A 24,898-nucleotide genomic window follows, 5' to 3' on the forward strand; every position below is an offset into this window, starting at 1 on the left:
GTTTCTGAGAGTTTGAGTAAGTTAAGCGTAAAGTAGAGATCATAGAATTTGGTAACATCAAGGTCATTGTCTTTGGAGCAGCAAACTATGGCAGTGCAGAATTTGAAATTAGCATGTGTCTTCAGATCTTTCCAGGCATAGGGAAACAATGAACTATTTACAAAAGGAAGGTTAACATTGTTGGGGTAAATATCACTCTCCAGATACCTGTAGAAGACAGACTATATCAATAATCAGGATCCCTTAAACTGCACTGACCAATATGGCAGCCACTAACCACATATAGCTATTTAAATTTAACTCGGGTTAATTAAAATGAAATATTATTAAAATTATCTGTAAGAGTTTAAGTACTCAGTCGCCACATGTGGTTGGTGGCTATCTAATTGGGCAACACCTATATAAGATATTTCTATTCTCACAGAAAGTTCTAGTAGTCAGCACTTCTCTAGAGGACAGATGCTTCTTCATTGGCCTAAACTGCTAAAGAAAACATAGGGGCTTCAGTAGTTTAATTAAGGATTGAGAGAGGAGGGAATGTGACTACATCTCATTCTTCTCTGCCTATCCACAGAGCTGAGAGACACAGTGCCCACAAGTTCCTGGATGATGTCCAAGGCTGGATGAGATGAAGAAAGAAATACTATAGTGAAACAGACCAGCAGTCATGAGATGCCATTTATCCACACGGCAAATGAAAATTACATCAAGAAACTCAACTTGACCAGTGAGGTGCATCAAAGGACTGAGACAGCTGCTGCCAGACCACACTAGCCTTGAGTTCCAAGAAGAGACCTAAGAGGGAAGAGAGGATTAATTCCCTTGGTCACATTGTATTGAAAAGTCACTCATCAAATGGCTCTCTTGATGCCCATGCCTTTTCCTCAAGTGTCCTCCTTCTCTTTCTCTTTGTATTGCTATCACAATCATGCTTTCTTGTGCATGAATCCTCCAGTGGTGTCTTACTTCCTTGCACTCACACAGCACTTGTACAAGTCAGGCAGGACTCAACAAACTCAAGATTTCCATGGAGTTTTTTGCAGTGAAAAGAGTGCAGACTTTGACAGAAAGTCCTGGATTTGGGTCCTGATTTTACCTATCAACTAGCAGTGTGATTCATATAAGTACTATTTTCTGATCTTCAGTTTCCTTCTCTGTAAAACTGGAACACTAATACCTCTTCTGAAAAACTTTTGAGTTTTCCATGATAAAATGTGTGTGAATGTCTTCAGCACCGTGCCTGACAGATGTGGAGGCTACATGATGAGAGTTCAATCCTTAAGATGCATTTCTTCCAACAGAGAGAGGCTGCTATTGCACTAAGAACTCTGTATCACAATATCTCTTCCAAGCTTTTCACTTGTTATGCTGTATAACTACCACTTGAGTAAAACATGAATTAATTCAGAGATTCACAGGTATGCATGATGTAGAGATTGATCTTGGCTTTAAAGCATAGTGTCCCTGCCACATAGGAACCAACATCAAATCAGTGAAATGAAAACCTAATCTCAATATCACAATAACAGAACAAGTAAAGATTCTTCTCCATCATCTTCACTCCTGTCCATTCTAACCTCAGTACCAGGAAGTTTGTCTTCATATCTTATCCAGTTTCTTGGCAACCATGCCTTTCCTAATTATGTAATATAAATTTTAGTGCTAGCCTAAGCAAGGTATAATCAGGTGATAGAACTGCTTCAGAAATATACCAATGAAGCATGGAAAATTAACACATCAATTCCTTTTTCATTAGTCAACTCCATTAGTTGCACCACAACTCCCACATGGAAGGAAAATTGAATGCTGGCAATCTATCACAGTCTCAGATATGCGTATGATACCATTTTAATGACAGAAAGTGAAGAGGAACTAAAGACCCTCTTGATGAAAGTGAAAGAGGAGAGTGAAAAACCTGGCTTAATACTCAACATTCAAAAAACTGAAATCATGGCATATGGTCCTATCATTTCATTGCAAATAGATGGGAAAAAAAGTGGAAACAGAGACAGATTTTATTTTGGGAGGGCTCCAAAATCACTGCAGATGGTAACTGCAAACACGAAATTAAAGGACACTTGCTCCTTGGAACAAAAGCTATAACAAACCTAGACAGTGCATCAAAAGGCAGAGACATCACTTTGCCAACAAAGGTCTATTTAGTCAAAGCTATGGTTTTTCCAGTAGTCACGGATGAATGTGAGATTTGGACCGTAAAGAAGGCTGAGGGCCAAACAATTGATATTTTTGAACTGTGGTGTTGGAGAAGACTCTTAAGAGTGCCTTGGACAGTAATGAGATCAAAACAGTCAATTCTAAAGGAAATCAATCCTGAATATTCCTTGGAAGGACTGATGCTGAAGCTCCAATACTTTGGCCACCTGATGTGAAAAGTTGACTTATTGGAAAAGACCCTGTTGCTGGGGAAGATTGAGGGAAGAGGAGAAGGGAGTGACAGAGGATAAGATGGTTGGATGGCATCATCGACTCAATGGACATGAGTTTGATCAAAGTCCCGGTGATACTGAAAGACAGAGAAGTCTGGAGTGCTGCAATCCATGGGGTGGCAGAGTCGGACATGACTGAGCAACTTAACAACAACAACGACAGAGAAAGGAGGGGCCTAGCCCAGTAGATTAGAATTAAGAGGTTTTAGCACTACAAACAGATACTCAGAATCAAAGGAAATATCCACAAAGTGAAAAAGACAGTTCATTCACACTAAACAGACAGAGAGGCTCTAGGAGTGGGAAAGCATTAGTGGTGTTGAAACACAGACTATAAATACTGTTCCTGGAAAGAAAACACTCAAGACTATCATGGAGATGGCAGGAAAGGTGTGGAAAAACCAGAGAGGCAGAGATGTTGCAGCTGCTTTGAGAACCAGGTGACAGTCTTTGTGACTGGAAATAGGGGGAGCAGAGGGTTAGGAAGAAGGTCAGAAGCTAGAGCTTCCTTGCAGGAAGGAAGAGAGATGTTTTCACAACCACTGCTGACATACTGAAAGGTGGTCCCATTGCTGTCATTGCATCAGGAGTGTGGAACAGCAGAGATAATTTGCAACACTTGCATACAATACACAAAATATCCAGGGTATTTTCTGAAACCACAGGGCCCTGATATATCTTCACTATCCTATGTATATGTATGGGTGAATCCCTTTGCTGTTTTGATAGTTTCCTGAAAATATCACATTGCTAATTGGCTATAATCCAATACAAAAACAATAAAAGTTAAAAAAAAAAAAAAAAAAAGACCAATGATACCTAAAAGTGCCTGCAAAACTGTGGCCTCAGTTCTTCCAGATGTTTCTACATGAGGAAGCTAGAGATTCATTAACACTGCTCTGTTCATACGTTGCCCCTTTCCACACCACATTAGGATGGCCCAGACTATCATGTTAGTGCCTAAGAAGATGCAGTTCTCATAAAGAAGAGATTTGTATAAGATACAAAATAATTCTTACCAAAGCAAGGTAAAATCTGTCTACATGAATACATAGCAAGTATTTTGTAACAGGCTTTAATATAAAACAGTGAGAAGAATCGGATGAAAGAATACCTCATCCACAAGCTTATAAGATTAGGGCTTGTTATTCACACCAATATCCCTCCATAAATTGGTTTCTGGAGTCTGATATTTTAAAATCAAATCAGGTCTCTGAAATCTATTTTATATTGATAGACCTAACAGCTAACTTGAATTGTTTTCTAATCTGGAAATGGAAATCTTAAAGATTCAGGTATGCTCTGCACATTCTGCCTGGCAATTTCATCTGAATTAAGGTTTCCACACCTCCTTTTGACAAAGTTATTAAGAAGGCCTTCCACACAGGGTGAGTTTCTCCTTTCCCTCACATTCTTAATATATATTTTGCACACCTGGAAAGTTAATTCATGGGCACAAGGAACCCAGGGATCTACTTTAACATTTTTTTGATTACCTTGGGTCAGTGGGTTATTTCCAATTTGCCCGAGGAATAAACCAGATGAAGAGAATAAGAGAGCTTCTGAAATAACCAAGTGGCTACAACCATCTTAAACAGCTTTGTCCTTTTGACATATCTTCCTCACTAAGCTTAATAATTTCCAGCTTTTGATTTAAATCAAGACATGTGACTCTTCTTTTCACTTGTAGACTTAGAAACCATTGTTATTAGCTGGCCTAATTTCAATATAATTACGTCTCCGGAGATAAGGAGGCCCTAGAAGAGGGGGACAGACAAGGAATGGCTAGTGGGTGGAGCAGTCAGAACACATACCCATTTGTCTCACTATCAAGGTTTGTGGGGCAAGGTTTGTGGGGCCCCAAAACAATTATACATAGTGTCAAAGATCACTAATCACTGAAACAAATAAACCGATCATTAAAAAATCTGAAATATTCTGAGAATTACTGTGATGCTGAGGCACAAAATCAGAAAATGCTGTTGGAAAAAAATGATTCCAATAGATTTGCTCAATGAAGGTTTGCTACAAATCTTCAATTTTTAAAAAAGAAAAATGCAATATCTGCAAAGAGCAATAAAGTGAAGCTCAACAAAATGAGGTCTGCCTATACTAACTTTCTTTGCTCTATCATCCTTTCACTCAAAGACTGCTTTCCCAGAATTCTGTTCTCATCTTTTTTTTTTCTTTGGAACTTTTTATGTTGTATAGCAAATTAACAACGTTGTGATAGTTTCAGTTTAACAGCGAAGGGACTCAGCCATACATATACATGTTTTCATTCTCCCCCAAGGCACCCTCCCAGCCAGGCTGCCACATAACATTGAGCAGAGTTCCACTGCTATACACTAGACCCTTATTGGTTATCCATTTTAAATGTAGCAGTGTGCACATGTCCATCCCCAATCCCTTCCCTCAAACAATCATAATTTCGTTTTCTAAGAAATGATACAAATCAACTTACAAAACAGAAAGAGAGTCACAGACTTCCATTCCCTCTTTTAGGAATTTATTTTGTATGTTTATTCTGGGCATTGTATCTTTAAGCTAGTGTATCACCCAAGTGTGACTTTAACCGCCCAGCAAAAGGCACTATGGGGCTGTTTTATACAGTCGCAAAATGCCATTAGTCTATTCACAGCCTACCTGCATCAGTTTGGTTTGGGCCTTATCTCAGTTCCAGATCCCAGGATTTCACAACCTCTGATACCTCCTTGTGAGCATGGTATCTGAAGTGTTTTCTGTGCCGTACAATGATCTGTGCCCAGCCTTGTTCTCTCTGCCGCCCTACCCTGCTCTCTGCACTAGCTTCCCACGGGAGACTGGAACATTCTACAGTGCAGCACCAATTCAGCGGCATGCTGGGAGGAGGAGGAGTTCAACAGGAAGTTAGTGACACTTCCTAAAGGCACAGAACTGCAGTCCCCATGGACAGACAGCAAATCTAACCTCAGATCCTTTCCAGCCTTGGACCAGGTATGGAGAATCAAAGGCTTCCCAGGTAACAGACCAGTGACAATTTTAGTTCAGGATGGTGGGGGTGTCGAGAGAGAGAGAGAGAGCCAGCATGTCCTAGAAATTTTGTCTAAAATAGGGCATGGAAAAATAAGAAGAGAATTCAGTTCTGGGATCATTCATGGCAGCATCAAACATCCTGGCAAGTTTCTGATGGGCACTAACTCTGGCCTCTCCACAATGACATCTACTTCCCTGACATAAATAGGACTTCTTAGCAGGCTGGAGTGCCCTGTAGATAAAATATTCCAGGGACAAGGAGCTTGGGAGTTGTTTCACTGGTAGATTCAAGGGGTTATTGCTCCCTGGTAACAATAAAGAATCACTGGGACCTTCTGCCATCAGACATGAAAAATCACTACCATTTCAAAACCCTCTGGTTTGAGTGATAAGGGTTACTCAGATGCTAAGCTTTCATCTTCTCCTCAGTTTCACACAGCTGGCAGGTAACTATCTACACTGCATCTGTACAACATTCATTAACTCGTTCATCTGTCTTTTATATAAAAGATGCTGCTTGTCAGACAAAGTGTAAGAGAGGAACACAGAGTCACTGATTTGCTGTAGAGAGAGATAAAAAAAGATCTCGTGTATTTTCTGGGCTGTTCACTTGGCAGCTTCAAATGCTTCATTGCATTTATTCACAACAGAAAGCACTGAATACAGCCAAGGAAAGGTGCCTGGCCTTTGATTCCTGGTTTTGTGATGGTCTATGAGATTCCTTGATGTGGCATTTGCTTAAAATGCAGAAAATAGTGTTTATTCATTTTCTTCTTGATGTTCACTACAGTTTAAATGTAATGTTCTTTCTTTCTTTTCTTTCTGGTACAATAATTACCATGTCAGGCCAGTCAGTCCTTTTATGGACTGAGGGACAGGTCTGAGAACTGAGGCTAAACATACGTATTTTAAGAATGAGAGGAACAGCCTCTAGAGTAAATATGTAAAGTTTCTGTAACTATTTTATCTGGAAAAAAATGAGAAAGGTCCTTGAGGTCAAACAGACATGCCATCTAGGGAATGCTCCTGGAGTTTACTCTGTTAAGTACCAGAACTTTCCTTTCTAAAAAGATTTTAAAGGAGAAAATTTAGATTTACACATTCTGAGTTAAATATTTCTATAATTTATTATACTTCACTTTCCACAGTGTATTCTCTTGAAATCTAATTCCGTGACTTGTATTATGAGGGTGATGAAAGGTTTTTTAAGGTCAAACAAATTTGGGCAATGCAAAAATAAAAAAGGCTTATTTATTATCATATTTATTGTTTCATATGTTAATATGCAGTATGAATCACCTAAAAGGTTACATAAAATGTAGTAGTTCAAAACCTTATCTGGCCAGTAAACCCTCTTCTGTTCAGAAATTCAATTTTGAATTACTTGTATGTCATGAAATATGCTTATAGAATCTCTTTGCTATAACCCTTCTTGCCTTTTAAAATAAACTCTGCTAATCCTCTTCGTAGCCAATATTATTTTTGGTTATCAATATTATTTTGCGTTGTAACATGATGGATGACCTTAGATGTTGTGGAAGAATATGGAATCGTTTCTTCCTACAGTAAATGCCAAGTAGTGACATGCGTGGGTGGTAGTGGGGGTAGTTCTTCTGTATGTTTATAAAAATAAAATCCCATGGGTAGCTGTGTGTCATTCAGAGGGATCTGGTGTGACATCTCGGCCCCTCTGGGCAGCTGTCTGTGCGCGCCTGCAGCAATCCCTTCACCACCTGTCATATTTTGTCCCTCAATCACTGCACATTAGGAAGCCACATAAAGGGTAATGTGGGGAAACAGCGCAGGCCAGGGGAGGAAGACAAGCTGGGCCATTTGGAGTCAATTAGAATCATGCAGACCAGACTGCAAACTCCGTCTCTGCCTCTTACCTGCTGTGAACCGTAGAGAAAAAAATCTGTGCCTCTTCTGAGGTTCTGCTTTCTCATCTTCACAATGAAAGCAGGGACATCCGTAGAAGGGAGAGAGCATACTTCCTTTATCCTCCTGTCTGCCCACGCAACCCGAGGTTCCTCCACCTCTCAGGAGAGGAGAGCTTCCCATCAAATGGCAAAAAGGCTGGAGTCTTAATTCTGCCCCAATTATTAGTCGAGAGGGCTTCCCTGGTGGCTCAGAGGGAAAATCGTCTGCCCTCAATGTGGGAGACCTGGGTTCGATTCCCTGGGTCAGGAAGATCCTCTGGAGAAGAAAATAGAAACCCGTTCCAGTATTCTTGCCTGGAGAATCCAATGGACAGACGAGCCTGGTAGGCTACAGTCCACAGGGTCACAAAGAGTAGTACACGACTGAGCGACTTCACTTTCATTAGTCGAGAGATCCAATGTGCATTAAGTAGTGGTACATACAGACTTGAGGGCCCCCTTGCAGCATGATCAGCTCCTTCTATCTCCATTTTCCTTATTCTGTGAGGAAGAAAGAGAATGGTAACACTTGGACCCAAGCCCTGGTGGAAGGTGGAAACCAGTGCCCTGTCTCAGAAAGACCATCTGAGTACCAACGCAGCTAATAAGGAGGCAGGATTATTACTATTTTTTCACTTTATTTTCTGCTGTTTTCACAGAGATCAATCTGGAATCTCTAAGAGAAGAGCTGTAGGGCTGCATTTGCCCTAAATTTTGGTCTCATTTCCATCAAATGTCACTAATACATCAGAACACATCTACCTCACTCTCCTTCAGTATAAAAGGGAGAGTTAAATGAAGAGATTCTGAAGTTGCTGATATTTGTTCACATAGGGACAAAGCTGCTTCTTATTATAACTACTTCTAGAGTACAAATGCATGAATTTAGAATAAGTTTCTGATGATCTTTCCTATAAACAAAGTGCATGTGCTTCTGTGTGGACTTCACAGATCACAGCTATGCTCCAGATTAAACACCTGGATAAAAAAATGTATTGTTTTATTTTAAACTTGCCATCTGGTATCTGAGAAATATTTAGCTAAATTTTAACAAGCATATTAGCGTTAAAAATAAAAATAATTTCTTCATAAGCACGTCATTTGCAATAATCTAATACAAATGATAGCCTTATAAAGGGTTGCCTACCTGGGAGATCACACCAATGAAAACACCTAGAACCCCAAACTACAATAGGGCTTGTTCCTAAGTAGGCTTAGTTGATTCCTGTATTAGCTATACATAAGATACTATTTTCTCCCTCTTTAATCTACCTTATTGAGGGATTATATGGCAATTATTACATCAGGAATACTATCACCCTCAGGGCCACTGGTAAAAATAAATATCCACTTGGCCTGTGTGGGTTAGTCTGATCTGTGAATTGGTGAATAAAAGCAAATGTTAAGAGAAATGTTCTGTTCTCCCTGCCCCATTACCCTAATGAGGACTGGATTTGAATTTTTAAAAATAGAAATCACAGGGAAGACATCAAGATATGATTTAAAAAAAAAAAAACAAAAACAATAGATTTCTGTTGCCAGTAGAGGAGGAATGACAAAACCTTCTTTCCCCTTCAGATCTATTGCTGCCCTTGGTAAGTCTGACCTTTTTGTCAGGAATTTAAAAACTTCTTACAGAATACCTTAGGAGAAAAAACTCATTATAGTGTCCAGAAAAGTGAAAAAATCTACACTTAATACTCCAGAAAAGCAAACTTGACAACACTAGAATGGTATGGCATTTCTAATTCATGTCAATTATGTATTTGGAAAGTTCAATTTGAATGTTTTTCTTAAGGGACATTCTTTTATGACCTTAAACAATAATAGTACTGAATTATTTGAGATGAAAACCATGTGTTAGTCATAAAGGAAAAGTAATACTCTTCTGCATTTGTACTTTGCCATTCCATTTATAAAGCCCTCTCCTGAGACCTTTCATCTGACCCTCATTATAGTTCTGTGTGGACGAGGTAGTTAAGTTCTGAGAGGTTCAGAGACTTTCCCAGTGTCATGCAGCTACTGGGCAGCATGGACCTGACTAAGAATGCTTCTGGACTTCTGATTCTCAGTTCCTTTTTACCTCTGCACACATCCATACACTTGGCAGGTAAGATCCTAGGCCCAGAGGTCTCAGGAATATAGAAAGCAGGCTGATATCTGCTTCTTGGGAGTTTCATTTCAATAAGAGGAAGCGGGACCAAAACCACTTAAACAAACACAGTGATATCAGAAAATATCCGACTCTTTGTAACCCCATGGACTATAGCCTACCAGGCTCCTCTGTCCATGGGATTTTCCAGGCAAGAATACTAGAGTGTATAGCCATTATCTTCTCCAGGAATATCAGATAATTACAAGCAAAGAAGAAAAAATTAACTTGGGGTTGTGGGGGCAGGAACTTGGCTAATGTATCTAGGGTGGTCATGGAAAGTATATTAGCTAGGAATCATACATATCGAAAACCCAGTTTGTTTAAAGTCTAGGAACATTATCTCAGATAATGAAACACGGAGGTAAGCTATTTTGGGGTTGGTTGGCTCAACAATAAAACTGAATGTTTCTGAAAGTCTGACTCTCCTCTCCAGATGTATGATGTATGATAGCTATTCCAGAGTTATCTGTGTCCCATTGTCTCTAAATAGCCCAGTAAAAGCTTGTTTACCAAACCTTTTTCATGTGAATTGCCTTACTTCCCTTTAAAGTCCCAACATCCCCCAATATCCTCTTCTGTCTTTAGCTAAAGATAATATTTAAAGTGAGGATTTAGGCCATTTTGGCAAGTTACTCAGTTTTCCTAGTTTCTCCCAAATATGCATGTTATTATACTTTTGTTTGATTTTCTCCTGTAACTCTATCTCACTATCTCACATCCGTCTAATTCCCAGACCAGCCAGAAGAACTTAGAAGGATAGAAAATCTCTTCCTCCCCAGGGCTCTCCTCAATTGGTTGTCCTATCCCAGTGAATCTTCTGAGCCTCATCTTTCACTTTAAACATTGGGAGGACCCAAGAATATTTTCTCTACCCACAATTTTTTTTTTCTTTTTTCTTTACACCCTTTCCTAAGTAATCTCACTCAACCCCAAACCTTAAATTCCTTCAGCCCAAACCTCTTCCTTGAGTTTCACATTCTGATACCCTACTGCACACTCAACATCCACACTTTGGTGTGTAATAACCATCTCTGGCCTATATGGCTGCGAGAGTGTCAGTGTTTCCACCATTCCTCAAATCTCCTTCTGTCCCATCGAGCCTCACTGCCGCTCCCATTTTAGCATTTCTCATCTCGCCCATCCAGGTGCTCAAGCCCAAAGCATCACTACTTCATCTTTCTCTTTCTTATATACACTGAGTTCAGTCCAACAGTAAGCTTTATTGGTAATATCTCCAGAACATACCTCTGATCTGATCATTTCTCACCATCTATAAGACTAGCACAAACTACCACCTTGTCTCTCTGGACTATCAGCTCTTCTGTTTCCCCTTGAGAGTCCCTTCTATCATATCAAGCACAGTGATGTTTCAAAGAACAAATCAGGTCCAGTTGTTTCTACTTTTAAAAATTTTACAATAGTTGCTCACTACACTTTGAATATAATTCGAACTCTGTCCTGGCAAGTTGCTTCTTGAGCTTTCTGTCTTCTTCCACTTCCTTTCTGATATCAGCGCCTCTACTTTTCCCATTATTTTTCATTCCACATTATTCTATTTTATTTTCTTTATAGCACTCTTCTGTTCCCTCAAATTCTCTTAATTACTGGTTTACTTGTCTGTTGTCTAAATCCCCACTTGAATGTCAGTTCCACGAACATACTTTTCTTTCATTCCCTGCTAGCCACCATGTACTTGGATTAATCACTACTACTTTGGAAATATTAGTTAAATATGTTTACAGCCTATCTTCTTTTTTCTTACTTTCGGTAGAAGTACAGATAAAAGAATCATTTTGCTTTCCACCGAACTCTACTACATGAAGAAAACAACCCATCATTACAACAAATTAAAATCGATATCCAACCCTGCTATGGGGACATTAAGGATTAGAAGGATTTCTGGAGATTAGAACAGTACAGATCTCATGCAAAGGAGATGCCTCTGTTTAGCACCAGCCAACAGTTACCTGAAGGAAGATAAGTCTAATGTGATGTTATATTTTAATATACTAAGAAGTCCCAGGCTCACATTCTTAAGTGATATCTCTAGATTTATGCTGTTGTTGTTCAGTTGCCCAGTCGTGTCAGACTCTTTGTGACCCCAGTGGACTGCAGCACTCTATGCCTCCCTGTCCCTCACCATCTCCCCATATTTGCCCAAATTCATGTCCATTGCCTCAGTGATGCCATCCAGCCATCTTATCCTCTGATGCCCTCTTCTCCTTCTAAATACCTAAATATCTAATATCTAATTATCTCTAGATTTATAAATAATCTTAAATAACTCCATTAAAAAACATTTATGAAGACCAAACACAACACATTTGCAGAGTAGTTTTACTTTGCGGGTTATCATTTTGCAGCTTTTACTATAGGATGATTTCATGATCAGGAAAATAAATGTCTAAAGGAACTTAATTGAGTATCATGGCTGATGATGAAGAGGCCAGTGAAATCCTTAGGCAACTCAAAGAAATTTCACCAGTTTTAGAGTTTTACCGGTGAGTATGGCTTGACTATGCATTTGGAGTTGGCCCAGTGTATGGTTTGAAGCCGCAAGTTTCAAAAGGAGAGAGACATTTTGTCTTCCTGAAGGATACTGTTTTCTGTGGTTCATTAAAGCAAAAATCACAGAGAAAAGGAAGGTAAAAATAGCTAACATCTTCCCAGGTGGCTCAGTGATAAAGAATCTGCCTGCCAAGCAGGAGACCCAGGTTCAATCCCTAGTCTAGGAAGATCCCCCGGAGATGGAAATGACTACCCACACCAGTATACTTGTCTGGGAAATCCCATGGAAGAGGAGCCTGGAAGGCTACATCTGTGGGGTCACAAAAGAGTCAGACACGACGTAGCGACTAAACAACAGCAACAACAAAAAATAGCCAGAGATTTTCATAGGTAGAGGCAACCTGCACAGAAATTCAAATTCCTCGCCTATAGTTTGTGGAGTCCTGGAAACTCATATAATTCAACCTCACACTTGCCTTCCGCTCCCTCATTCTGGGACCAGAAACGTACTAGGAACTTGTCTTGAGAAAATGTTTAAAATTATATTTATGTAAAGCAGTGAATATACATCTCCACTTACATTTAGATAACCTACAAAGGTATTGTTTCAGTTCAGTTCCATTCAATTTAAATAAGCAAACATTCTCTGGTGCCTTTCTAAAAACTGTACATGATGATTGTTGCTATAAAAATCTTTTGAATTAAATGATGTATAGGTTTTGCCTATAATGAGAGGAATTCATTTCTTCCTCTTGTCTTGCATGTCACCTGGGATAACTCCCTCATCTTTGGGGCCACTATGGAGGAGGGTCCCAGAGAATCACTGGCAATTAGCAGCCTTCCATAGAGTATTGCGGGAGAAGGAAATGGCAACCCACTCCAGTATTGTTGCCTAGAGAATCCTGTGGACAGAGGAGCCTGGTGGGCTGCTGTCCCTGGGGTCACACAGAGTCAGACATGACTGAAGCGACTTAGCAGCAGCAGCAGTAGAGTATTGCAATTTATTACGTCCATTTTATTTTTCTACAACCTTGACTGCAAGCTTATGCAGGAGAAGAACTGAGTTTAAAGTTTCTCCTTTTCACTTCAAGGACCCAAGAGGTTGCCCCTCTGGGATTTTCTCAATTACTCCATGTTGGTCCAAGGACCAGCCTAAACTTTGGTTTATGAAGGACACTTGCCATTGGGGTTCATGCAGAAAAGGGCACAAATGGATGATTGGTTGAACTTCATTTGTTGTTGTCGTTAGTCATTCAGTCGTGTTTAACTCTTTGTGACCCCATGTACTGTAGCCTGTCAGGCTCCTCTGTCCATGGGATTCTCCAGGCAAGAATACTGGAGTGGGTAGCCATTCCCTTCTCCAGGTCAAACTTCATACTTTGGTCATTATTCCTCCTAAGTTAGGAAGAACAAAGTTCACTCTCCTCCACAGAAAGATCTATTTTTTTAGTTTGGCTGACTGTGTTCAGAATTTTAGGAGAAATTCCAGCAAAAGTTGTAGCTTCTAGGGAGTAAATTCTACAGAAAAATTGTAACAGATTTGAAAGTCTAGGAGTTTGGGGGAGTCATGGCTTTTCTTAAAGCTGTGAAATGTAAGAAAATCACAGTGGAGTATGTTCCACCTTGTTCCCTTGAGAACTGACAATGAAATCCACCATGAGAGAGAACTAATCTGCTTTCAGAATTTATTAAGACTGAGTTTCTCAGTAGGTGAAAATGGCAGGACATGCCTCAGAGCTGACAAGAATTGCATCTCTGTTTAAAACAGGAAGAAAGAAAAATATAGGAAAAAGACACACCTGGAACTCAGTGTGGGCCCCACACATACTGGAATTTTAGCCAATTTTAGTGAAATCCTGTGAATTATCAAAGCTCTTAATTAATGCATTTAACACTTCTATTAGACAAATTAGTCCTTTCAATTCCATTTATACTGAAGACAGAGAGGAATTAAACGGCTCAGAGTCATAGAATCTGAGAGAAACAGAATCGGCCAGAAGTCAGCCTTACCTGAGATTCTTTGCAGGGTAAAACACAGGGCTTACTCCCATAGAATCCATTTCAGACAGCTTCATTTATGATGTTCTGATCAACATCCCTTCTGCTCCTTCTGAGGAATGATCGGGAGCCTGTAGAACAGAACTAGAATCAATGAGAATGAAGACTTTGTTTCAGTTTTAACAGAAAAGCAGGACACAGAAATTTCAGATGACCTCACTAGAGCTGAGTTTTATTTTTACACCTGCCAAGAAAGAAAAGACTTAAGACGCTAGATTATCCCATTAGTCAGCTTCATAGTTCAGCACATTTGACTCTTTTCTCTCAACAACCCTCTGACAGAAATCTATTAACCCCATTTTACAGATGAGTAAGCCACAGCTCAGAGAGGTTAAATAAATACCTGAAGCTAATAAGTGACATTACTGTGATCTGAAATGATCCCAGAGTCAATCTTCTTTGCAAAACACTGTTCAGCTTCCACATAACAGTTAATGAGCTGTGTAACCTTGGAAAAATCATTTCACCTCTCTGGATCTCCATAAAAGTGAAAGAGTTGGAATAATATCTTGACAGATCTAAGATGTCTGTGGCTCTGGAGGGGAGGTACTTTTCCATTTGACACATTAGAGACCAGCCCTGTACAGAACTGTGGAGCATCTGAAATTTCACCCCAAAGCCAACAAATGAGCCTGCCACTGTTCCATACCTCTTGGCAGAAAATGTGATTCCTGGGTCAGAGACAAAGGGCTTTATTGTTCACAGCACATCAGGCTCAGGAGTTTCATGACTGTATTAGTGCCTCTTGCTCCCCCAGTCCTACAAAGGTGAAGTGAAGGGCCCCCAGTGGATGCTGCACAGACTGGGTTTGGGTCACTGCTGAGGAATCAAGCTTAGGAAGCCCCTAGTCTTGTAAGAGACTGCTTACAAGCCTATTTAGCAAGTCTCCCCAGCATTTTCCCCAGAGGTAGATGACTTGGTCAGGAAACAAATCTGCCTTTTATCTTAGAAGGAGACATTACCACTATCTTTCAAGGTTGTTTGCTGCACAGACATCCTTGAAAGAAACTTCTGGAACAAAAGCTGATAGAAGATGTGTAGAAACTCCAGGAGGAATCGCCTCTCAACAAACTGTGTACTGAATGAATCGCTGTGGCCAGGTTAGAGACTTTGGTCTTTGGTCATATCAGAGACAATCGAGCAAAATTTAACTGAGAGTTTACCTTGTGTCAGGCACTAAGTTAAACACGGTGGATAAAGAGATGAAAGACAAATTAGTACAGGCAAAATCATCCCACTGGAAATAAGGCCTGGATAATGTGTAGCTCTTCCCTAGTGGCTCAGTTGGTAAAGAATCTGCCTGTAATGATATCCGAGTTTGATATCTGGGTGGGGAAGATCCCCTAGAGAAGGAAATGGCAACCCACTCCAGTAGTCTTGCTTGGAGAATTCCATGGACATAGGAGTGGGGCAGGCTGCACCTCATGGGATCGCAAAGAGTCAGACATGACTGTGCAATTAACTTAATGTGTAACACAGGTTAATAAGTGAGCAAATATGCATATTTAAGATAGCTTTTGGGTTAGAGAAAGCTGACACCTGAGCAGAGTCTTTAGAATTTCTAAGAATCTGGGGATGTGGAGAGATGAAATGCTAGGTAGAAGCAATAGATTGAGCAAAATAGGTGCTGAAAGATGTCCATTGTTGTTCAGTCGCTAAGTCATGTCCGACTCTTTGCAACCCCATGGACTGCAGCACGACAGGCTTCTCTGTCTTCCACAATCTCTGGAAGTTTGCTCAAATTCATGTCCATTGAGTTGGTAATGCTATCAAACCATCTCATCCTCTGCCACCCCCTTCTCCTTTTGCTTTCAATCTTTCCCAGAATCAGAGTCTTTCCCAATGAGTCAGTTTTTCACATTGGGTGCCAAAGTATTGGAAAGACGTTCAGGTAAATATAAGAAGTTCTGTCTTATGAAAATGTCAAGTATGGAACAAGGAGATGGGCTGCACCCTCTCAGCTAAGTCAGCAAGGCCTGGGAATGAAGGCTCTTGTGCACAAGAATGCTTAGATAATTATCCTGAAAAGAAAAACAAAAAAAATAGAGAGGCTGAGGTAGTTGAAGATAATTCTGCATAGTATAAGGAGAATGGATTGCAGAGTTTGATACTGAGGACAAAGAGACCAGTTAAGAGGCTGCTGCTTTTCTCAAAGAAAGAAATGAACTAGAACATTGATAGTTGGGCTAGGGAAAAAAGACACAATGACCCAGAATCCTAGACTCAGTAAATGCACTTTGTTGGGCAAACAGTTCTAGTGACTTGTGGGAAAATGTTGTTATCTCTGATAATAGTAAAATTTGGGGAAAAAAAAAAATCTTACTACCCTGAGATATCAACTGGTGATTAATCAAAGCAAATAAAGCTTCTGGAGTCAGGAAGATATGTGTTTAAATCCAAGCTCTAGGAACTTTGTGATTAAGAAAATGTCGCTTAATTTCTCTGACCCTAAATTTCCTTAAGTGTAAGAAGAGGGAAGGCAGCAACAGTTATCATGTGAAGCTGTTGTAAGGATTAAATGAGGGGCAACATAAAGATGTGTAAAATACTTAGCACAGTTTCTGGCATATAGTCAATGCTCAAACTTATTAGTTTTTTTTTTTTTTTTTATTTTAAGCCAGGAAACTGCCATTACATGTACACTCTGAAATCCAAACAACACCAAGATGGCATTAATATGTAAACCATTTGTGATTTTTAAGTTCATCAAACAAATGTTCTAGGCATCCTAGATCATGTTTAAATGCACATACTATTCCTACTGAATCACTAAAGACACTGCCCAAGGACACATACACTATTTGTGGTTACCTCAAGTGCTACATTTAACAAAATTTCATTCCTGCAAAAATGAGACAAACTTCTGTTTCCATAAATTATAATCAGCTTTTCCTCCAATTAATGTGAATTAGTAAAGAATAATAGCTTACTGAAATCTAAGTTTTTTTCAAAAGAATAAAATAGCTTTTCTGTTACCTTGAAGAGTTTACTGCTCTCTAGATGTCACTTCACTCTCATTTTCTTGTAATTCTGTTGTTTCACCTGGCACTGTTTGGGCACTGCTGGAACCAAGCTACTTCAACCAAACAAGCTAGGGTCAAGTTTCCACTCTGATTGTATAGCTTTGAAGAAGTTAAAACCTCTGAACTTCAGTTCCCTCATTACATTCCTCATATCTAAACATATAAAAGAAAAAGAAAAACACAAGTTCCCAGGGTCATCATGGTTTTGGCTCACAGAGTCCTTGTTTTACTGCACCCATCGTGGTGTCTCTGGCCTCACTTCCTCCTGGATCAGCTGCCTAATTCTCTTAAAGTTCTAAGTTCAGTTTCATGAAACATGAAATTTATCTAGCTCATATATGTGAATGAGGCCATTGCATAAAGACTGACCTTTGACCATGGATTCACTGGTCTTTGGTCAAATACCCACCCATCAACAATGTCGATGCCGTTGTTCAGTCACTAAGTCATATCCAGCTCTTTGTGAGCAAATAGTCACAATAGAAAAACCTGAAAATCTACATGGAACCAAAAGAAAACCCCAAATAGCCAAAGCAATTCTGAGAAAAAAAAGAACAAAACAGGAGATACCACACTCACTGGTTTCCAATTATAGTACAAAACTGTGATAATCAAAACAGATTGATTATTGGCAGAAAAGCATAGCTCTACAAAACACAACTGAGAGCTCAGAAATAAACCCACGTGTATGTAGACAATTAATTTACAACCAAGGAGCAAAGAACATACCACGGAGAGAGGATAGTCTTGTCAATAAATGGTGTTTGGAAAACTGGACAGCCACATGCAAGAGAATAAAACTAGACCACTATCTCACAGCATGCCCAAAAATCAACTCAAAATTGATTAAAGACTTGAAAGTAAGATCTAAAACCATAAGACCCCCAGAAGAAAACTTAGGTATGTGCTCTTCGACATGAGTCTTAACCAGTATCTTTCTGGATACATCTCCTCAGGCAAGGGAAACAAAAATAAAAAATTATCAAATGAGACTATATCAAACTAAAAAGCTTCCGCACAGCAAAGAAAACAATCAACAAAATGAAAAGGCAACCTACCAAATGGGAGAAGATATCTACAAATCACATTCTAATAAGGGATTCATATCCAAAATGTATAAAGAACTCATACAAATCAGCAGCAAACATACAAACAACCTGATTAAAAAATGAAAAGAGGATCTGTTAGACATTTTTTTTCCAAAGATGATGTACAGATGGCCAAAGGCATATGGAGAGATACCCAACATAACTAATAATTAAGGAAATGCAAATCAAAACTACAATTGGATATCACCTCATACCTGTTAGAATGTTATCAAAAAGGCAAGAAATAACAAATGGTAGAGAGTGTCTGGAGAAAAGGGAACTCTCATACACTGTTGGTGGGAATGTAAATTTGTGCAGCTATTTTACATACAGAAAGCCACTGTGTCATATGGAAAACAGTATGGAGATTTTTCAAAAAATCAAGAATAGAACTACTATATGATCCAAGCTATTCCATTTCTAGGTATTTTATCCAAAGAATATGAAAACACTAATTCAAAAATATAAAATGCTGGAGAGGATATAGAGAGAAGGGAATCCTCCTACATTGTTGATGGGAATGTAAATTGGTACAGCCACTATGGAGAACAGTATGGAGGTTCCTTAAAAAATTAGAAATAAAGTTACCATATGATCCTGCATTCCCACCTGAGCATATATCAAGAAGAAAACACAGTCCAAAAGACACATGCACCCCAGTGTTCATTGTAGCACTGTTCACAATAGCCAAGACATGGAAGCAGCCTAAATGTCCATCAACAGAGGAATGGATAAAGAAGATGTAGCACATATATAAGATGGACTATTACTCAGCAATTAAAAAGAATAAAATAATGCCATTTGTAGCAACATGGATAGGCCTAGAGATTGTCATCCAGGGATGGGCCTAGAGTGACATCAGACAGAGAAGGAAAAATATCATGACATGCTTATATATGGAATCTAAAATGAAATGATACAAATGAACTTATTTATAAATCCAAAACAGACTCACAGACTTAGAGAACGAACTTATGGTTACTGGGGTGGAAAGATGGGGAGAAGGGTTAGTTGGGGAGTATGGGATCAAATTACACACTGCTATATTTAAAATGGATAACCAACAAACACCTACTGTATAGCATATGCAACTCTGCTCAGTGTTACATGGCAGACTGAATGGGAACGGGGTTTGGGGGAGAATAGATACATGTAAGGGTTTCCCAAGTGGAGCTAGTGGTAAAGAAACCACCTGCCAATGCAGGTTTGATCCCTGGTCAGGAAGATCCCTAGATTGCGAAGATCCCCTGGAGGATGTCATGGCAACCCATTCCAGTATCCTTGCCTGAAGAATCCCCATGGACAGAGGAGCCTGGTGGGCTACAGTCCATAGGGTTGCAAAGAGTCAGACATGACTGAGCATACACACATTCAGATACATGTATATGTATGGCTGAGTCCCTTTGCTGTCCACCTGAAACCATCAGAACATTGTTAATCAGCTATACTTCAATATAAAATAAAAAGTTTAAAATAAAATATATATATGTATACATATACATGCACCCCTATGTTTACTACAACATTGTTTACATTAGCCAAGATATGGAAACAACTTAAGTGCCCCTCAGTGTATGAAGGATAAACATATGTGTGTGTGTGTATATATATATCTGAATACTACTCAACCATAATAAGAGATGAAATCTTGCCACTGGTTACAACATACATGGACTTTGAGGGTATTATGCTAAGTGGAGTAAGTCAAATGGAGAGAGACAAATGCCATATGATTTCACTCATATGTGACATATAGTAAATAAAAGAAACATCATATATTAATAAACCAAACCAAATAAAAGCAAATGCATAGATGAAGAGAAGAAAGTAGTGGTGACCAGAAGGGAAGGGGGGTGGGGTAAGTAGGGAGGGAAAAGTGGTGGACAATATGGTGACAGGTGGAAACTAAACTATTGAAGGTGAGCATGCTGTAGAGTATGTGTGCGTGCTTGCTAAGCAATTCACTTTTGTCATGTCCGACTCTTTGTGACCCTATGGACTGTAGCACAGAACTTTAAACATAATATGACACACATGAAATTTATATAGTGGGACAGTTCAGTTTAGTCGCACAGTTGTGTCCGACTCTTTGTGACCCCATGAACGCCAGGCCTCCCTGTCCATCACCAACTCCCGGAGTCTACCCAAACCCATGTCCTGCCGGAGTCCAGCTCCAGCAGGTCCAGGGGTTCCCTCAGGATGGACGGCGTCGGCGATACAAATGAGAAGACACAGCGAGTCTCGGTGTTTCCAAGTGTCTTCTGCCTTTATTGTTTTTTTAAGACAGCTTTTATATTTTTAGTGGTACATAGAAACAAATGTATAGAGTCATATCAAATCAGCTTAATGGGTCAACAGTGTTGACCTTTACCGACATCGTTTGCATATCTTAGTTCATTTTGTTTACATCATCTTCTGGCCCGGGGGCCTGCTAACATCTTGTGACTCTCCTATTGATAAGGGTTGATCAGTCAGAACACTTTTGTATCAGGCACAGCAGGAAAGAATTTGTCAATAGAAAGTTTCAAGGTAAAACCTGTTTTTGGTAATTTACTCTACGCCTTGAGCTTAACAGAAAAGAATGTGGTCCCATAAAGTCATAGAAGAGCAAGCTGAAGGTCAGCTCTAAGTAAGAATCATCAGTTAAATCTACAATTGTCTTATTATTTGTATTAAAGCTAAACTTTTATTTATATAAATTTTTAACTATTATGCTTTCATTATATAGGCTAGATACGTTAAGAGTAAAAACATAGTGAGAGAATATAGACTAAGTAACAGTTTCATCAATGTTATTTTATTATTAAGGAACAGTTATGCACATTAGCTCCAAAGGCACAGGTACACTTATTAAACAAACCAATATGTAAGCAAAAGGAATTTAGATCAGCATATTCTATATCCCAGATAATTTTATTTAGGGTGCTACCGTTCAGGGGCCTTGTTGATTTGAAGTTTCAGAATGATCTATTTTAGAAGGAAATCGGGAAAGGCCTTTTGCTTAAGTCATAGAAAATAAGAAGAGGTTTTTTATAGTAAGCATCAGAAAGACAGATATCTTCAAGGTGAGTGCTGAGGCAGCCTTCCAAGAATCCCTGAGGCCTGAGAAGCCGTGCTCAATCATTCCTCTTTCCCATGACTCTGTCATGGGTGGGATCTCGTGGGCTGGCTCCCAGCAATGTCCATTGAGTCAGTGATGCCATCCAACCATCTCATCCTCTGTCGTCCCCTTCTCCTCCTGCCCCCAATCCTTCCCAGCATCAGGGTCTTTTCCAATGAGTCAACTCGTCACATCAGGTGGCCAAAGTATTGGAGTTTCAGCTTCAACATCAGTCCTTCCAAGGAACACCCAGGACTGATCTCCTTTAGGATGGACTTGTTGGATCTCCTTGCAGACTCTCAAGAGTCTTCTCCAACACCACAGTTCAAAGGCATCAATTCTTCGGTGCTCAGCTTTCTTAACCATCCAACTGTCACATCCATACATGACCACTGGAAAAACCATAGCCTTGACTAGACAGACCTTTGTTGGCAAAGTAATGTCTCTGCTTTTGAATATGCTATCTAGGTTGGTCATAAATAGTGGGACAAACCAAGAAAAATCAAACAAAAAAAAAAACACTAAGTGGGAGTCCCTGATGATTAGACAAAAATGAAGTGCTAGGGATGGGTGTCTTCCTTCACCATACCCTACATATTCATGTTTGACTGGGACAATACGGAGCTTGGGCTGCTTTCTTCATAAAAGCTTATAATTAAATATGCCCAGGATTACAGTACTATTTTCCCTCTATTTTCTAGCTTTAAGTTATTTCCTTATGATAAAGTCCCAGAAACAAATTTACTGAGTACTTCTGGATATGCATCAATTTTCATGACTTTTAGAATGAATTGCCAATGTCCAACACCATGGGCAGGACATACATGAATATTCCAGTTTTATTATATCTTTGCTTATATTGTACATTATATTTTCAGTTTCTTTTCTTCTCCTTTACTCATCATCATACATCTCTAAGTATTAAAACACTTTACTGTGTCTATTTATCAAACATGCCTACAAATAACAGGGCAAAATTGAAAGTTGCTGGTGAGCACTAAACTATAAGTGATTACTCTAGAGAATGATTTGAGTCTTCAGTTAAAAATAAGGAAGAGAAAAAAATCTCATAAAGTGTATCCTATTTTTCAATTCTTTCCACCAAGACAAGCCTGTACAGACTGTACACAGTTTCAAACTTAGTTATTCCAGCCCTCTAGCTCCAAGTAGGGATTTGACAAAATTTTATGGCTCATTATTCTATATTGCATAGTGCAAGTTCCGGCATTTATCTAGAATGAAGGAGGCAGAATTGGAGGAAGTAAGATCCCTATTAGAATTTCAAGACAGGCACAATTTGTTCTGAAACTGTCAGGCTGCTTCTTCGAGAAGCTCTGTGCAACCTGATAATTAGCTTATGACTGAACTGTTCAGATTCATGATGAGTTTTACCAAGTCCCTCTCCTCTCCAAGTTCTACTAAAGATGACTGATTCCAGTTATAAAGTCTGAACCACTAAGATTCTCCTCAGCTCTGATATGTAATTCATCTAAAATATTACTTGAAAATTAAATATAAGATGAAAGTACAGGTACCCCCCTGAGACAGATGACTAATGCTAACTTATTTTATGGTTGTTTCAAAAGCTTGATGCATAGAATGTGCCAGATTTCTTAATCAAGCATCTGAAAATATTCCTCTCACTGTATTCTTAATTACATACTTGTCTAAACCTCCATCATCTCTTGGGTTGCTACAGTAACAGCATCCTCGCTGGAATATCTGCTTCCACCCTAATTCTAGTAACCAGAGTGATTTTTTAGATTAACACTTTGTTTAGGGCAGTTTTAGGTTCACAGCAACATGTAGAGGAGGGTACACAGATTTCCCATATACCACCACCTCCATGCATGCCTAGCCTTTCCCATAATTAACATCCCCGACCTGTGGCTCAGATGGTAAAGAATCTGCCTGCAATGCGGGAGATCTGGGTTCAATCCCTAGGTCAGGAAGATCCACTGGAGAAGGGAATGGTTACCCACTCCAGTATTCTTGCCTGGAGAATTCCATGGACAGAGGACTGGCAGGCTACAGTTCATGGGGTCACAAAGAGTCAGACACAACTGAGCGACTAACACTAACACTTTCACCAAAGTGGTGTATTTGTTACAAATAATGAACCTGTTTTGACACAAATAATCACCCAAAGCCCACACTTTACACTATAGTTCACTCCTGGTTTATACATTCTGTGGATTTGGACAAGTCTACGATATCTATTCTTCAGACTTCTCAAGAACAAATATAAAGCAATGCTTCAGTGGGAGTTTTATAAGTAACTCAAGGACAAAAGGACAAGCCGTTATTCAAGTAACAAGGCTGGTTTTGAACACGTATTGATAAGAACTCAAGGAATACCATATTCTTGAGCTCTTTCTGAGGCATATATTAAAGGATGGGCTCTAAGAAACTAAAGATTGACTGGGAGAAATTTTAATTTATTCCAATAAAGATACAAACTCTTTTACTATGGGTTTTCCTGGTGGCTCAGATGGTAAAGAATCCGCCCGCAATGCAGAAGACCTGGGTTTGATTCCTAGGTTGGGAAGATCCCCTGGAGAAGGGAATGGAAACCCAGAGGGGCCTGGTGGGCTACAGTCCATGGAATCGCAAAGAGTCAGACGTAACTAGCAACTATACATTTTTTTTTCTTTTTTCTTTTCTTTTACTATAGCTGGACAAGTTGATACTAAAATCCATATGGAGAAAATAAACATATAGTAATAGTTATAACAATATTGAAAGACCATGGGGAGGGAGAACTAGTTTTTTTTCTAAGTTTTTTTATTTTCCTTTTTAACTTTATTTTTAATTAGAGGATAGTTGCTTTATAATATTGTGTTGGCTTCTGCCATACAACAATGTGAATCAGCCATAAGTATACATATGTCTACTCCTTCTTGAACCTCTCTCCCACTACCCACCCAATTTTACCCCTCTAGATTGTAACAGAGCACCAGGTTGAGTTCCCTATATTATAGGGCAACTTCCCTATAATTCCCATTATAGATAGCAATTCCCATTAGCTTTTTATTGTGTATATGGTAATGTATATGTGTCAATGCTACTCTTTAAATTTATTCCACCCTCTCCTTCCCCTACTGTGTTGGAAAGTTGCTCCCTATATCTGCCTCTCTATTTCTGTCCTGTAAGCAGGTTCATTATCAAAATTTTTTCTAGATTCCATATATATATACATATATATACACACACACACATATGTGTGTGCTAATATATGATATTTGTTTTTCTTTTTCTGACTTTCTTCACTCTGTATAACTGGCTCTAGGTTTATCCACTTCACTAGAACTGACTCAAATGCGTTCCTTTTTGTGTCTGAGTAATATTCCATTGTTTACATGTACTGTAAATTGATATAGCCTCTATGGAGAAGAGTATGGAGACTCCTTAAAGAACTAGGAATAAAACTACCATATGACTCGGCAACCCCACTGCTGGGCATATACACTGAGAAAACCATAATTGAAAAAGACATATGTACCCCCAATGTTCATAGCAGCACTGTTTACAATAGCTAGGACATGGAAGCAACCTCCACATCCATTGACAGATGAATGGATAAAG

At 39.2% G+C, this 24,898-nt stretch overlaps 1 long non-coding RNA gene across 1 annotated transcript in view; it reads right to left on the bottom strand.

Annotated features, from left to right (window-relative positions):
• LOC145545005 (uncharacterized) overlaps positions 1–14,163 on the bottom strand; it is a 50,013-nt gene extending 35,850 nt beyond the window's left edge. Inside the window, exon 1 of the long non-coding RNA XR_014081785.1 lies at positions 14,055–14,163. This is a non-coding gene — a long non-coding RNA (uncharacterized LOC145545005). The remainder of the gene's footprint in view (positions 1–14,054) is intronic.
• Between the last annotated feature and the right edge of the window lie 10,735 nt (positions 14,164–24,898).

Source organism: Giraffa tippelskirchi, chromosome 4, assembly GCF_054371585.1.
Source record: "Giraffa tippelskirchi isolate mGirTip1 chromosome 4, T2T-mGirTip1v1.2.pri, whole genome shotgun sequence".
NCBI lineage: Eukaryota > Metazoa > Chordata > Mammalia > Artiodactyla > Giraffidae > Giraffa > Giraffa tippelskirchi.